At 38.7% G+C, this 17,670-nt stretch overlaps 1 pseudogene; it reads left to right on the top strand.

Annotated features, from left to right (window-relative positions):
- Positions 1-415: 415 nt before the first annotated feature.
- LOC110315146 overlaps positions 416-17,670 on the top strand; it is a 30,612-nt pseudogene continuing 13,357 nt past the window's right edge.

Here is a 17,670-nt window from a genome sequence, read left to right as displayed (position 1 = left end):
ACTGCCACTAGGAATCAAGCCAACAGTGTCATGCCTGCTAGTAAAACGAACCATTGGGCTACATCTATGCCTGGCGTTGATATTTTAATAATAGAAAGTAATTATGAAATCCTAATGGCATGCAAGTTAAGTGCTTCAGACATTACAACTGTGAGTTTACTTAATACTCCTTAATAGATATCACTTAGTACTTAATAGATAATCACTATTTTTATAGATGACCAAGCCAAGGCAACATTGTGACTGGTCATGACCATGGCACACAGCAGCCCAGTGTCTGAGCTGAGTCCCATGCTTAGAACCAGAACACTGCTTAAGTGCTCATTTTTATGAAAGGAGTCCTCAGGTGTGGGTTTGAGTAGACCATTGATCTGAGCAGTGTGCCATGTTATCTTGCTTTTATCTTACATATCAGTTAGACAACAATGGCTGCAGTACACAAGAAGTGAACATCACTGAGCTCCAATCAAAGAAAAGACATCACAGGTTCCAGCTTTTTCATGTGAATGCAACTATTACAGAAGAAGGGACAGGTATGTGGGTAACCAAAGACTATAGAAGATGAAGCTGTGAAAACTGACACCTTTTCACATCGAGATGGTGGTTCAAAGGATGCAGAAAGCAAGCTACTCTCTAACCAACCTAGCTTCTCAATGTTGTCACTAATTTCTTCTTCAGGATTGGAGTTCAATGGATCTAGAACAACTAAAATTGAAAGAACAAGAAACAAGCTCATATTTCTGAAGGCAGATTCGCACTTCAGACACAGGCTTCCTTTCTTTGTGAAAGTAAGGTGCTTTTTGGTTTATAGATGGGTATGCTACAGGGTGTTATCTCAAAACTGAGGCCATTCTGCTAGATATTAAGTGTGTCTGACATCACTGGTTGCAACACAAGAAGTGCGGCTTAGTGGTGGAGTGTATATTTCCCTTGCCCAAGTGTATGAGTTCAATTCCCAGAACTAAACCGGAAACTTAGAAAGGTTATCTGGAGGCTCCAAATCTAAAAGATATGCTGCAAAGTTTTTATTTATAATTACTGTGTCTGAAAACCTTACACGCCAAAGTGTCACTTTGTTTCAATGGTGAAGCAGCTTATACTACATACTCATAACAAATCCATGCTCTCCATCAGCCTCTGCACCCTCACAAGTTGTTCTTGTGATTGTTTCAGAGCATATGCTTCCTGTACTTTACACAAAGGATTCAATGATGGTTTCTTATGAATAATAAGAAAGTAGAAATCATCTATAAAGAGTCGGTTAAGGCGTTAAGCATATGATACCTTCAGTCTCTATACTTTCACAGCATAGCTGGTGCTTCTGGTATAAATTTTGGGAACCAATTTTTGCATGTGCTGAATTAGATGGTACATCTTTGGAATCTTCTTATAATACTGAACAGTGCTTTCTCTTATATTCTATGTCATATTTCCATGCCTAGACTATACTTTTCTTCCTTGTTCAATTTAGGTCCGCCTAGTGGATATCAAAGGAGACCCTATCCCAAATGAGCAAGTCTTCATCAGAGCACAAGAACTTGGCTACACTGATGCTACTACAACTGATCAGAATGGCCTGGCAAAGTTCTCCATAGACACTGCACGCATCTCAGGCTATTCCCTCAATATCAAAGTAAGTCAGAAATGAGGAGGTCAAAAGACACAAGGCAAGGCTTTGCAACAGCTTGGACTCAATAATATGTAGCCTAATGAAAAAAAAAAATCCATGCCAAACTCTCTTACTTTAGGGCAAAACACAAAAAGTTTCTGATCATTAGTAAAAGTATGAGCATACATTGTAAACAAATTTTTAGCACAATATTTTTTTCATTGTCTCTTTTACTTTATGTTTTAAATACCTCAAGTTAGGACCTCCAAGTAAAACATGATTAAAAGTCCATTTTTATCTATTTAGTCAAGGATAGGTGCTGTGTATCCTCAAATTCATTACCTCTGTGTGATACCAACATCTTCATTCTTTGTCTCTTAACTAGGTTCCAGAGGCCTTGAAAGTTGTGGCCATGATTTTTTAGTTTTTCTTTACCACTCATTAAGTGTAATAATAAGAGTTCATTATCTGTAATCTCTGCTATTTTTCCAATGTATCTAATCTATTAATGAAATCTTCCACTTAATTTTTTATTAAGCTTATTGATCTGTTTATTTCTCAGATTTCCATTTTTTTAAATTTCTTCAGAATTTTTGTTTGCTGCTTTCTTGGATAAAATCTATAATCTCTTCTTTATTCCACTAGACTCTGTGTGTATGTGTGTGCCCCATTTTGAAATTAATTATTTTAAAAAATAAACTTGTGCTGGGCGGTGGTGGCACATGCTTTTAATCCCAGCTCTTGGGAGGCAGAGCCAGCTGTATTTCTGAGTTTGAGGCCAGTCTGGTCTACAGAGTGAGTTCCAGGACAGCCAGGACTATACAGAGAAACTCTGTCTCCAAAACATATATATAATATATATATAATATATATATATAATATATATATTATATATATATATATAAACTTGTAAAATTAGTCATATAGTATTTCATGTGCTTTAATAATTTTAAGTTCAGTTAGTGGTAAATTAAGAGCTTTGGGGTAAGTTATGTTGTTTTTTCAGATACCTTCTATTTTGAAGTTGTAATTTGTACATCTGTAATGATGGCTATAGAACATCTGCTAATATAAGCAGATTTTCATAATGAGTAGCACTTTTTTAAATGCAAATCCCAGAAACATGGAGGACATTTGAATAAATTCATCAACACCAAAGCAAATCAGATGTATGGATATAATAAAAATCAACTAAAAGCAGCCACTATACCCTCAGTTCCAATGAATACAAAGTAGAAAATACAATGTAATTTAAACACTTAAGTTTAAAAACAGAGATAAACTTTAGTACTAAATTAGCAGAAAAGGAAGTCTGAGAAAAAGAAAAAAGAATTTGCACCATCTACAAGCAATGAAATTGTACAGTTAGTAATCCGATAGCTATCAAATAAATAATTACCTTATGCTGTCCCTCAAATTGTTAACACAACTAGAACAGGCCAAATACAAAATTAATGAAAAGAAGGAAAATAAAGTATGGCTGAATTAATGACGAGGACCAAAGGAAACAGTAAAAAAGTCCAGTAAAATCAACGATGATTCTAAAATCACAAAGTGAAATTGTTTAACCCTCATCTAAACCCAAAGAGAGTTAAAACCCAAATTAGCAAATTAGAGGTAACTATTAAAGCACATACTAGTAAATCCATGGGGTTCTTATAGAATAATCTGAAAACTTTCATTCCAATAAATTAAAAAATTCAGAAAAAAAAATGAATTTCTGGATATTTATGTCCTACAGAAAGTGAGCCAAAAGTATATATATATATATATATATATATATATATATATATATATATATATATATATATAAACTTAAATGGATCAGCAATGAGAAATAGGATTGCAGAAATAATTACAGGGAACCAGCACAATAAGATCTGAGACTGGGAAGAAGTCATTGCTGAATAGAAACAAATTTCAAAAAACAAATATTGTATAAATATTCAAAAGGAGGAATGCTTCTAATGTCATTCTATAAATCTAGAATAACCCTGATATCAAAGCTACATGGGGAAATGGTGACAAGAAAACTTCAGACTAATTCACCCAATGAGCATTAAAGAAAAGTCTGCACTGGAATTCTTCCATGCCAAATTCAACCTCACATTGAGTAAATCATGTACCACAATCAAAGTAATTTCATACTAAGAATACATAGATGGTTTCATATTTGTAAGCTGATAATTGTAAAATAGCATATAAATAGAATCAAGGGTATCACAGGGTCATCTCAGTATATCCAAAAAAAAAAAAAATCTGTTTTCAAGACACCAATTACAAATGGTCAAGAAACAAACACAAGCCGGGCGTGGTGGTGTACACCTTTAATCCCAGCACTTGGGAGGCAGAGACAGGCGGATTTCTGAGTTCGAGGCCAGCGTGATCTACAGAATGAGTTCCAGGATAGCCAGGGCTAAACAGAGAATCCCTGTCTCGAAAAACCAAAAAAAAAAAAAAAAAGAAACAAACAAACAAACAAACAAACACAAAGATGCTCAAAACATTTGACTCTCAATAAAATGCAGGCTAACACTATGCTGAAAGTTAATCTCACCCATCAAAATGGTTATCATCAGGAAAGAAAATGTCGAGGTTATGGGAGCAAAGGAACCTATATGCACAGCTGGTGTAAAGGTAAATTAGTGTGGCCATTAAGCTCAGAGCTTCTAGAAAAATCCAAAGTGAAACCAGTATACAGAACAGGTATGTCACACCTGTATACAAGCCCATATGAATGAAAACTAATATATGATCAAAACATCTACATCCCCGTGGCAGTCTCAGCAGTTCTCAACACAGTTGGGAAATGAAGCCAATTTTAATGCCTATTGGTGAATGAGAATCTCTTGGGCAATATCTCACCTGTCAATAAAATGCTATAGGTCTATTTGCTTTAGCAGGAAAGAGGGAGATGGAAGTTCAGGTACAGAGAGAATTTCTGGGGTAGAGTTAGGCATGAGAGATTTGCCCCAAACTGAGAGATAACCAACAGAAAATAATAAACGGGATAATTCGATTAGGAACAAACAGGAGGAGCCAAAGCTTTTGGACTAGACAACTAGTCATAATGATTCAGTCTTGGCGTCATTCTTTTATGAACTTGGGCACAGGTGGAAAAGCCCACTGTTACATGAGTGGATAGAGAAAATTTACTCAGATATTTAGAAGAGATTCATCTTGTCTTTAGAGGAATGAATGGATTTGTACATCGTCAATTTAACAAAACGGTATGAGACTAGGAGAAATTATCCCCATATCTTGCCCGTATGTGGAATCTGGGGAAACAACAAAAATGAAAGCAGAGAGGGTTGATTAAGGAAGAAGGGAGCCAGCAGGAGACATAGGATTGCGTAGTAACATGAATGAGGATGCTCGGAGTACACTACATTAATATATGAAAATGTTTCCGTCAAATCATTATTTTGCATGATTATTATACACTAAAATTCATATATGTAAAAATTTCTTCATTATATTAGATGCACAATAAATGTTTCCTTTGTCTCATAAAAATAATACACTTCCATTTTCTCTCTTCCTCAGTATAAATATTTGCCTCTATTCTGAAAATTCAGGGTGAAATTCCCCTCCATTTGTAATAAGAAATACAAAATATTCAATCATTAAATGACATGGGAAAATCTGCTGATTCATCAATGAAGAGAATCATTCTGTCTGCAAGGCAATCTACAGCACAGTATTTTGTTGTTTCTCCAGGTCTACCACAAGGAGGAGAATTCATGTTCCCGTTTGTATTGCATGGAGGAAAGACATGCAGAGGCAAAGCATGTGGCCTACGCTGTTTACTCCCGCAGCAGGAGCTACATCTACCTTGACACAGAGAACAGCAGCATCTTGCCCTGCAACCAGATTCACACAGTTCAGGCACATTTTATTCTGAAGGGGAAAGTCTTGGGATTGCTGAAAGAGCTCGTTTTCTACTACCTGGTGAGTTCTGACTTCAAATTAAAACAAGGCAAAAAAAAAAAAAAAAAAAAAAAGAATTCTTTCCTTTCCTGACCATGTCTCTCCTTACACATTGGGTTCTAGACTGAGTATTTCTTCCTGAAATAAAATAGATTCATCTAGTTCTTCTAGCACAGTTAGAACAAAGCCTGGTAAAATATAGATGTAAGCTTGGAAAATANTTTCCATTTTAGGTCATGGCCCAGGGCAGCATCATCCAGACTGGAAACCACACTCACCAGGTGGAGCCAGGAGAAGGTAAGTGTTTTCCCCACACAGTAACNTTTCCCCACCTCAGTGTCCACATACTCACCAATGGAATCTTACCACTGAGCAACTAACAGTGCCATCATGGTTGTGTGTCTCCATAGACACTCTCCACAGTAGGAATTCATGGTTTTGCTGTCCAATGTAAGTTTTCAGTCATACCATGACCTTCAGGAAAAAGTTTCAGGGTCCCAACCTGAGAATCATTTAACATGGTAAAATATCTATTCTGAATATGTAACATGTGTATACACAAAGTACTCCAAGATACAATCTACATGAGGAACTTAGCATTCACTTACAGATTATCTGCCAACAAGGCAAATGAGTTATCTTAGTGTCTGTCCAAAAAAGCAAAACAAAACTGGAAGGTGTCAGCCTTGGTCCTAAACATTCTAACTACACTGATTTTTCATGTTTTTTATTATTTTTAAATTATGTGTGAGGTGCAAGTCAGTACAGGTACTCTGAAAGTCAGAGGCATCAGATCCCCTGGATATTTTGGAGACAGAATTACAGTTCTGAGCACCTTGGTGTGGGTGCTGGAAATCAAACCAGGGTCTTCTAGAAGAGCATCAAATGATCTTAACTTCAGAAATATCTCTCCAGCTCTTTATCTTTACTTATAAAGACGTTTTTTATTCTTTGAAAGTTACATATATTTATGTGTATTTAACCATACCTTCTCCCCACTTATCTCCCGAGTCCTCCCTGACTACCTCACCAGGCCCCATCCCTATTTTATGTCTTTTTTAACCTATTGATTATATAATTAGGAATAATTATATAATCACTCTAATAGCTTAAAAGTTATATGGACAGCCGGGCCTGGGGGCGCAGGCCTTTAATCCCAGCACTCGGGAGGCAGAGGCAGGCGGATTTCTGAGTTCGAGGCTAGCCTGGTCTACCAAGTGAGTTCCAGGACAGCCANAGCTATACAGAGAAACCCTGTCTCGAAAAACCAAAAAAAAAAAAAAAAAAAAAGTTATATGGACACTGGCTAATAGCAAATTTTAGATGTAAACCTGATTGCTCCATACAGTCACAGATATCTTTCAAGTCATATCTAGAAGTGGTAGATACTCAGTTAATGCTCCCCATACACGATGAGGTATTGGGTCAGTCCCTGTAACATAGACATTCTACCACGGGCAGCATCACTGAAGAGATCTGACTTTTCCTCCCCACAGCAGCCATCAACTGTCAGTAGCTCCTCAGCTAAGAGAGGGTCTTCACTAACGCCTCCCCTTCCATGCTGGACTATTGACTGGCTTGCTGTTGTGAAAGGCTTGAGCAGCCTAAAGTCATAGCTGCTGTGACTTTATGAGTGAAGTCACCTTGTCATCTCCTGGTGGCATTTGATCAGTTCTACCAAAATATGACTCTGCTGCCACTCCCTTAATCAGGCCTCTTACACCCACTCCTATGAAATCCCAAGTCACCACTTGTCTTAGTCAGGGTTTCTATTCCTGCACAAACATCATGACCAAGAAGCAGTTGGGGAGGAAAGGGTTTATTCGACTTACAGTTCCATACTGCTGTTCATCACCAAAGGATGCAGGACTGGAACTCAAGCAGGTCAGGAAGCAGGAGCTGATGCAGAGGCCATGGAGGGATGGATGTTCCTTACTGACTTGCTTCCCCTGGCTTGCTCAGCCTGCTCTCTTATAGAACCCAAGACTAACAGCTCAGTGATGGTCCCACTCAAAAGGGGCTTTTCCCCCTTGATCACTAATTGAGAAAATGCCTTACAGCTGGATCTCATGGAGGCATTTCTTCAACTGAAGCTCCTTTCTCTGTGATAACTCTAGCTTGTGTCAAGTTAACACAAAACTAGCCAGTACACCACTGAATCCTGATAATCTTGATTCTATCTTCTTGCCATCCTTTCCTTCCAAAAGAGCACTTACCACATGCAAATACATGTTCTACAATTTATCTTTTATTATTCATTTCTCTCTATGGCCATAATGACTACAAGGAGCACAATTGAAACCATACATTACTTATAGGAGTCGCAGCCAAGCTAATGACAGTAAAGCTCTTTGTATATTGAATTAAAAACAGGACTTATAGCCCGGTCATGGTGGTGCATGCCTTTAATCCCAGCACTCAGGAGGCGGAGGCAGGCAGATTTCTGAGTTCGAGGCCAGCCTGGTCTACAAAGTGAGTTCCAGGACAGCCAGGGCTATACAGAGAAACCCTGTCTCAAAAAACAAACAAAAAAAAGGACTTATTAGGAATAATTATATAATCACTCTAATAGCTTAAAAGTTATATGGGCACTGGCTAATAGCAAATTTTAGATGTAAACCTGATTGCTCCATACAGTCACAGATATTTTTCAAGTCATATCTAGAAGTGGTAGATACTCAGTGAATGTTCAACAAATTTACTGAAAAGAAATTTCCTTGTCATTGATCAATTATAAAAACTATTTATCTATTTAAGAAAGTATGAAATTGGATCTTCAACAAACACTAAAGGGGAGTCATAACACCCATCATGAGAAGACTTATAAATCCCCTCAGGTTCACCAGAAACAATAAGAGAGACTTCAAAAAGCATCATTTTTCTCTCAAGAGATGTAAACACTGTGAACATTGCATTGAGGAAAAGTTTTATACCAAAGATATTCTGATTATGCCAAGTGTGGCTTGCTCCTCTGAGATGATTATTAATTTTCAGCTCTCTGACCACCAGGATTTCCTCTGTTATTCTTCCTTTTATCTGAATAATAAATGGGACATCAGTCAAGGTTGTCTCAATCCTTTTTATAAAATCTAACAAGTCATTTCTAGAAGTGGTAGATTCTCAGTGCCATTTGGGAGGCTAAGGTATAAAAGAGATATGAGGTTAGTATATGATTGGTTAGTATATTATAAGGTATATAAGAGATATGATTAGTATATGAGGTTAGTATATGATAAATAACCAACATAACTTTTGACAGTGAACATCTTGGTGGATGATATCTTTGTGATATTCTCCTGAAATTATTAGTGTGCAAGCAACTAACCACAGGACAGATAGACTGTCTCCCACATATAAACAGTCCTCCCAATCCCTGTGTTCAGTTACTTGGGGTTTCCTGTCAGTAGTCTGACCCATAACCATCTCTTCCCATTCCTCCAGCTCCAGTAAAAGGCAACTTTGCCTTGGAGATCCCTGTNGAGTTCAGCATGGTCCCCATGGCTAAAATGCTCATCTACACCATCTTGCCTGATGGAGAAGTGATTGCAGATTCCGCAAACTTTGAAGTTGAAAAGTGTCTTCGGAATAAAGTGAGGGATTTATTACCTATAATTTCTATTTTTAAAAAGAAAAAGCGAGTCTTGGGGCTGGTGAGATGGTTCAGTGGTTAAGAGCACTGACTGCTCTTCTGAAGGTCCTGAGTTCAAATCCCAGCAAGCACATAGTGGCTCACAACCATCCGTAATGAGATCTGACGCCCTCTTCTGGTGTGTCTGAGGACAGCTACAGTGTACTGACATGTAATAAATGAATAAATCTTTTTTAAAAAGGGGGGAAGGGATCTTAAGGACAGAGATTTCAGATAAATATGTTAAACACAGTCATTAGTGGGTGCCTCCATGGCAAAGGTGTGGACTGTGCTAGAGTGCCAGTTCTGAATTCACAGACCCCACACGTGATCAGAAGTTTAAGAGAGAGGAAACGAGGTTGTGGAGAGCAAGAGAGGAGAACCAAATCCTCAATAACCAATTTAAAGTTGTGTAAATTACAGTTTTATTTTATTTATCTGCATGCGCACATGTGCATGTGAATGTACATATATGGAGGAAAGAGAACAAGTTTTACAAGTCTGTGATCTCCTTCCTCATGAGTCTGAGAGGTCAAGGTCAGGTCAACAGGCTTGTCTGCAGGCGCCTTTACCCACTGAGCCATGTCATAGGCCCTTAATGTCACATAATCTTATGTGAGACCAGTCATAGGATCCAGGCTTATCAATTGTTCGTATATTTATTTTCCCTCCAGTTTTTCATTATGATTTTTCTATATGTGATAAGAACATAAGACCATCGCTAGTATTAAATTTTATGACACAGCATATTGAGTTTGTGCTATATCACACATCTTCAGTTCCTAGTCACATTAGGCAGCTGAAACTATGCCTGTTGGTGAGCATCTGTGCTTTCCTTACTCTAGAGTAGCTAAGGACACCTCTGATCTGCTTTCATAGGCCCCCTTTCAATACGTCCCAGTCTTTGGCAGTGTGCTTCACTCTCAGAAATGAAATAGGAAGCATTGAGAGATGGAGGTGAATGGCAGATGATCTGACAGGCAGACAGAGAGGTACATGTAGACATATTTCCAATTAGAATACTGATATGATTTTTACACCACAAGTATAAGATTTATCATGAAAAAGTCCTATAAATTAAGTTACTTTGTTGGGTGGTTGTGGCATGAGCCTTTAATCCCAGCACACAGGAGGTAGGCAGATCTCTGAGTTCAAGGACAGGCTGGTCTACAGAGTGAGTTTCAGGACAGCCAAGGCTACACAAGGAAACATTGTCTCAAAAAAACCTCACTACACGTACACTCAGAGACAGACAGACAGACAGACAGACAGACAGACAGACAGACAGACAGACAGAGTCAAAAACAGAGACAGACTGAGATGGAGATACAGAGACAGAGATGGAAAGAGAAAGGGAGGGGGAGATAGAGAAATGGAAGGCAAAAGGAGAGATGAGGGAGAAGGAGTGTAACTTCAGGGCTGCAGAGATGGCTAAGTAGATAATAGCACTTACTGCACTGAATTCTGATTCCAGAATTCATGAAAAACCTAGGCAACACCAGAGGGTCTTATAACCTAAGTGTTGTGGAGGCTAGAGGCAGGGGAATTGCTAGGACTTCCTGCTGCCAGTTTAGCTTCAAGATTATGAGGGACATTCTCAAGAGAATAAAGTAGAGAATGGGAGCAGGGCACCACACCCTCTTCTGGCCTCTGATGAGTGCACGGGTACATGCACCTGCACATGCGTGTGCATGACACCACAATCACATACATGTGCACATACACCAAAAATGAGCTACTTGCAAGAATTTCAGAGAGCCGAAATAGTCCTTTGTTGCTTTGGAGTTTGACTGACACATTTCCTGTCTTCCTAAATCAATCCCAGGGAGAAAGGGGACACAAGGAACTTCAGTTGTGTTTCTGACAGTATTCATNATCTGGAAAAACAGATGTGTGAGCAGAGATCCAGGGTGACTCCACATGGCAGGTTTCAGGGCTGCAAAAGCAGGAAACCCCACTGCTAAGCTTGATTTTCCTTCTCGCAGGTGGACCTGAGCTTCAGCTCATCTCAAAGTCTTCCTGCCTCACAAACCCGTCTGCAGGTCACAGCTTCTCCTCAGTCCCTCTGTGGCCTGAGAGCTGTGGACCAGAGCGTGCTGCTGCTGAAGCCCGAGGCTGAGCTCTCCCCTTCCTGGGTGAGTTCCTTTCCACCTCTGTCCAAAATCCATCCACAGAGACCGGAAGTGACTCTGGCTCTGATGAAACAGTGATTGTTCAGACACTAGGGCTATTGAATATTAAAATACTGCACTTAATGCTGACAGCATCTGTAAGGGAGCATTTCATTACAAAATCCCGAAGAACAGATCAGAAAACTTTAGCCAATAAACTGAAGACATGGAAGGAAATAAGGCCCTCTGTGAGCTGCAGAGCCTTCTGTGCTCTTACTGCACCTGTCCTGCCCCAGGAGTGGCTTGTCCCTTTCAGATGCTCATGGTGGAGCTTTGCAGAGTCACGCTGCATGTGGGAGCCAAACGAAACCATTTACACAAACAGAATCTTACAATCTCAAGAGTTCCCCAAATAAGAAAAAAGAATAATTTAAAATTTTTAAATTTCAAAATGCAAGATTCTCAACTTGTTTTGAAATTTCTCAGAAGTACAAATGAAACCATACACTATTTACAGGTGTCTCACCCAAGATAATGACAGTAAGACTCTTCCTTTTATTGAATTAAAAACAGGAATTATTAGGAATAATTATATGATTACTCTAATAGTGTAAAAATCATTATTGACACTGGCTAGTAGCATGTTTTAGAATGTACGGTAGATACATAAATTTTTAGTCTGGATAATGCTGGGAAATTACCAGTCTTTTTTTTTTTTTTTTTTTTTTTTTTTGGTTTTTTCAAGACAGGGTTTCTCTATGTAGCCCTGGCTATCCTAGAACTCACTTTGTAGACCAGGCTGGCCTCAAACTCAGAAATCTACCTGCCTCTGCCTCCCGAGTGCGAAATTACCAGCCTTAAACTAACATGTAAATCATTAAACTTAAATTAAAGTTTAATGATGAGATTTTATGATGCACATGCAGAAAATGCTTTGGAAAGTATCCTGCTAAAATGTTTTTCTTTTTGTTTTTTTACTTTCCCCAAATCTATGCAACAAGAGATTTCTTGAGCAATTGTTTTTAGCTGACAAATACAGGAAATTCCTTTTTTTAAAAAATGCAAGGGTTATTTAAAGGGGAATGGAGTTCCCTTGCCCCTCCCCCACCCTGTCCTCTCTGTGCTTTGGGTGACTGTACTATTGATGAGAACAGCTACTTCTTGAACATTCAGGTATTTGTAGTCCTCACATTGATTTTTGTTTTGTTTTGTTTTGTTTTGTTTTGTTTTGTTTTTGGGGGGGGGGGTGATAGTATGTTCCAAGAAAGACGGTCCTGCCAGAACCAACCACTCAGTCAACTCCGGAACCACAACGTTAGCCAAAGCTAACTTGGGAAGTGCTCCCCACATGCCCCCTTCATCTCCTGTCTCTTACAGATATACAATCTGCCAAGTATGCAGCACAACAAATTCATTCCAAGTCCCGAAATGACTAAAGACCGAGAAGATTGTGAATTGTACAGACCATGGCTCATTGATGAAAACACATACTTGGTACCACGAAAAAAATGGAGGGATGTCTACAGTTATGTGGAGGTAAGCCCTATTATCTACCGACATGCTGCTCTGTGAATTATTTAGGTTTAATGAAACGCTATATTAGTAAAGAATTTTAGGATCAGGACAGGGATATGAATGACTGGTAGACCACCCACTTTACATGTAAGTGGTGGTTCTTGGGTTCAGTCCTAAGCGTTCCAAAATCTACAATATGGAAAGCGGTCAGCCTAGATTATTTTTCTCTCTATTCAGGACACTGTCACAGAGTGGAGAACTTATTTATGATGATGATGATGATGATGATGATGATGATGATGATGATGATGGTTATTAATGGTTTTTCAGACAGGCAATCATTATGTAGCTCTGTTTGTCCTGACTCTCACTTTATAGGCCAGGCTGGCCTCAAAGTCACACAGTTCTGTCTGCCTCTGCCTCTGCCTCTGCCTCTGCCTCTGCCTCTGCCTCTGCCTCTGCCTCAAGTGCTGAGATTAAAGCATGCACCACCATGCATGGCTGTGAGTGACTTCTAAAAGTAGCAGCATGGCATCACAAAGAAAGCCTCCACATGTGCCTCACTATAAATTCTATGTTCCTCACTGCACACCTTAACGAGGATGAGACACACAATTTCAATAGGAAATCTACTTGAATATGTATAACTATATGTGAAATATTTGCTGCAATTTTTATACACACTTCTTCAGGATTTTGAAGTATTTTACTCGATTAATACTTTTCTTTCTAGGACGTGGATTTAGCAGCATTCACCAACTTGAAGATCAAGCATCTTAAATTTTGTGTTGACTATGACATAACTTCAATACCAGGTAAGACAAAAAGAACATAAGATTAACAGAGCAAAATGTGTACAGATGCATGTTGCTGCTACAAGGACATTAAAGGCTGGAGGTCCTTCAATGTTAAAATAAGATTAAATGTGACAATTTTTGTGATACAGGATCATTGAGGGAAGTCGGAAAGGGTACATGCACACTCATATATTTACCAAGGAGCCATTTAATCTTCCTCCTCCCTTCATCTGAGTCCCTTTCAGAGTGACTGCACCATTTGCATCCCCACCAACAGTGAATCAGGGCTCCCTTTCCCCTTGTCTTCTCCAGCACTTGCTCTCAGTCCTTTTGCTGACCTTGGCCATTCCAGCTGGGGTGAGATGGAATCTGGGTTGTTTTAATCTGCATTTCCCGAATTGTTAGCATAACAAACACTGATAAAAGATGTGTCTTAACCTTTTAAAATTTCTTTTGAAACCTCTGTTCAGATCCACAACTCATTTTTTTAAGTTAGTATATTTGTTTTCTCAACTCAGTGTTTTTTGAGTTCACTATATAGCTGGGGTATGTTCTCTATCACAGGTATAGCTAGCAAAGTTATTCGCCCACTCTCTGGGCTTCCACTTCACCCAACTGGTTGCTCCCTAGTGGTGCAAAAAGCATTTCTGTTTTGTGAGGTCCCTGTTTGTCAAGTATTTACCTTCATTTCTGAGTGAATGGGTCTCATTCAGGGAGTCCTTTTCTACACATGTATTTTGTAGGGTTGCTACCCATGGTTCTTCCCCCAGCAGTTTTGGGTTTCACATTCAGGTCCTAGATGCATTTGGAGTTGATTTTTGTGCAGAGTCATACATATAGGTCTACTTTCGTTCGTCTATATATGAGCATCCAGTTTTCCTACCACCATTTGTTGAAGATGTTATCTTTCCTCTGGGGTATGTTTTGAAATCTATGTCAGCTATCAGATGCCTGTGATTCCATGAGTGTGTTTGGCGCTTGTACTATGCTCCATTGCTCTACATGTCAATTTTTGTTCCTTTACCATGCTGGTTTTATTACTATACCTCTGTAATATAATTTGAAATCGTGAGACCCTATCTTTATTATTATTTATATTCTAAATACTAAACTTTATTTTCATATCTGTGATAACATAAAAAAACATTATTCTGACTGTACTATATTATTTTTCCTCATAATGGTTGGAAAGGAAATTGACATATTTTCACCAGTTTCTAAAAACAACAGGACCTGAGGCACTGTGACTACTCTAGACAATGGGATAATTGGGCAACTATCCCTGTAGCTGTAAAAGTAATGGGTGAAGAACTTAAAACACTAGAAAATACTTAGTCCTTGAAGGCAAATATAAAGACCAAGGTCAAGTTACAGGTTGTGGCTATCACAGGGAAGGACCTATAGAAATGAAGTTCTGTGCGTGTATATGAATTTTAAAAATGGGAAAAGATTTTCTAGACTTAGAAGTCAGTTGGGAAATACACAGGGGAAACCCTAACTAAATCTGTGTGTATACTTGTCCTTGGAAAACAGCAGAGTACAGACTTTCTATTACCAGCTTTAAATCCTGCATTTCTTGCCAGTACAGACCCAAGCCCATGCTATGATTCCTCGGTAATAAACGTCCTATTTCTAATCCAAGAGTTTATACTTATTCCTCTTTCAGTTTCTATACAAATTAAAAACCTATTAAAACATTGGGTTAATGCTACAGATCATAAGTCAGGGAAAAAAATTGCAAGAATATCTCTGCCAATAATGTAGATATCATTTAGCTCTTCTCTGGAGTGATTCTCACTGTCATGAGATCTGTTGCCTAGGATCATATTATGCATCTTCATTCCTCCCAGGGGGCACATTATATCTGCAGGCTTTCACTAACTATCCAGTATCCAACCCAAAAAAATATGCATTGTGGGTCCTTCCAACTTCAACTACTCTAAGTAAGATTTCACCCATGACAAAGATGTTACCCAGTCTCCTCCAAAATGAGTTATTCAATGCATAATTTCCAGTGTCACTGTTATAGTGTTTAACAGTCAACAAGAAAGTGAAAATTAAGCTACATTTACACTATGCCACTGTGTTCCATTGTATTCAAGTACTATGTTCATTTCTTCCATTGTAACTTCTTAGAGACTACTATGGAAATGAAAGAGAGAACTAGCAGTGAAAATTCTGGAAGTACAGACAGAGTGGAAAATGAGAGTCCACTACCTGAGGAGCCACTACCTAAAGATCCACCACCTAAAGATCCACTTACCGAGACCATCCGAAAATATTTTCCTGAAACCTGGGTCTGGGATATAGTCACAGTAAAGTAAGTGATTTCCATTTGCATGATTTGGGCTGGGTATAAAATTTTGGTGTTTTCTTGTATTTCTCCAACTAATTTCTATCATAAACAAAGGAAATTAATCATTAAGAAAACAATAGCATATCAACCCATCAATTATGAAATACATGTATTTCCATCACTCCCAGAAACTGCATATAAAAACTATCACGTACCTGCCTGATAGTTAAAACTATTCAGGATCACCATATTGAGTAGTGGGTGAGGCCGTCTTAAATGGAGCAGACTATGGGATGGCTATATGGAGTAGACCATAGAAGTCATAAAACTCATGTATGATATTTTGAAGATGGGCATTCAGAGAAAACTTCATATCTAATTTCAGATTTCTACTAACATATGAAGTTTGAGATGTTGTGGGACTGTGACTTGAGTTGGAAAAACAAAATTGCTTAAAAAAAAAAACCTTTTATTTTACCATCTGGAGTCCTGGTTGCTCTGTTCACTTCCTATCACTCCTTTGGGGGACAAAAGGGATGAGGTCTTGTCACACTCAGAGTCACCATCTCAGAGAAAACTAATTCATACGCTCACTTTCTGTGCTTTACACTCTCCCTCTCCCAGCTCCTCAGGAGTGGCTGAAGTGGAAATGACAGTCCCTGACACCATCACTGAATGGAAGGCTGGAGCCTTCTGCCTGTCCAATGACACTGGCCTTGGCCTCTCTTCTGTGGTGCCTCTCCAAGCCTTCCAGCCCTTCTTCGTGGAGCTCACATTGCCCTACTCTGTGGTCCGTGGAGAAGCCTTCACGCTCAAAGCCACTGTGATGAACTACCTCCCTACAAGCATGCGGGTGAACACCTTTCTGAATTCAGCATGACCAGGGGGATGAGAGCAATTAGTGTGTGTAGATTATAACTAAGACTTAAATGAAAATAAGAAAGAAAGGGGGGAAAGATTGTACTGGACAGGTCAGCAAATGGTTCCAAATGCGTAAATAATTCCCAGATTCTAACTACATATATACAGCAAAGAGATGTTTAACAATGTGGACATGACATAAAATTGGTGATGTTGCCAGTATTTAAACAGCAGATACCAGAGAGAGGATATTGCATGTAGCCTCAGTATACAATCAAAGGGCATTGTCTACATAAATATATATGAGGTTGTTATGAGGATAAAATGGCATATTGTTTTACAATGGATTTTGCTTTTGTTACAGGCAGGTGTATACTTCAACATAGTAGTAAAAAATCTAGTGCAGTAAGTGTGCTTCTGTCATCAAAATAAAATAAATATAAATAGACACATGTATAATTATCTCCTTAATGGTTTGTGTAGATAATACATACATGATAGCTAAATAGCATTCTAGACATGTATGTGTGGATGAAATCTATGCAATCCCTCTGTGTCAACTTATATAAATTTTAGGCATGTTTTCCAAACACATCCTCTCATCTTCTCTTTATAACACAAATCCCCTTCAGACTTTTGCCTACTTACTCTCATGCATAACATGTTGTCCTTCCATGGAGACTTCTTTCTTTACATTTATTTATTGTGCTATTTCTTTTCCCTGTTGGGCCACAGATGAGTGTGCAGCTGGAAGCCTCTCCTGATTTCACAGCTGTCCCAGTGGGAGACGACCAAGATTCTTACTGCCTCAGTGCCAATGGGAGGCACACCTCATCCTGGTTGGTAACTCCCAAGTCTTTAGGTGAGTGAAAATTTTGTATGGGGGGCTCTGCCCAGAAAAGGTGAGTGTAGGGAGGTTTCTT

Source organism: Mus pahari, unplaced genomic scaffold (assembly GCF_900095145.1).
Source record: "Mus pahari unplaced genomic scaffold, PAHARI_EIJ_v1.1 scaffold_9129_1, whole genome shotgun sequence".
NCBI lineage: Eukaryota > Metazoa > Chordata > Mammalia > Rodentia > Muridae > Mus > Mus pahari.
The sequence above is the reverse complement of the archived record's forward strand: the minus strand, read 5'-3'. Positions and strand labels throughout refer to the sequence as shown.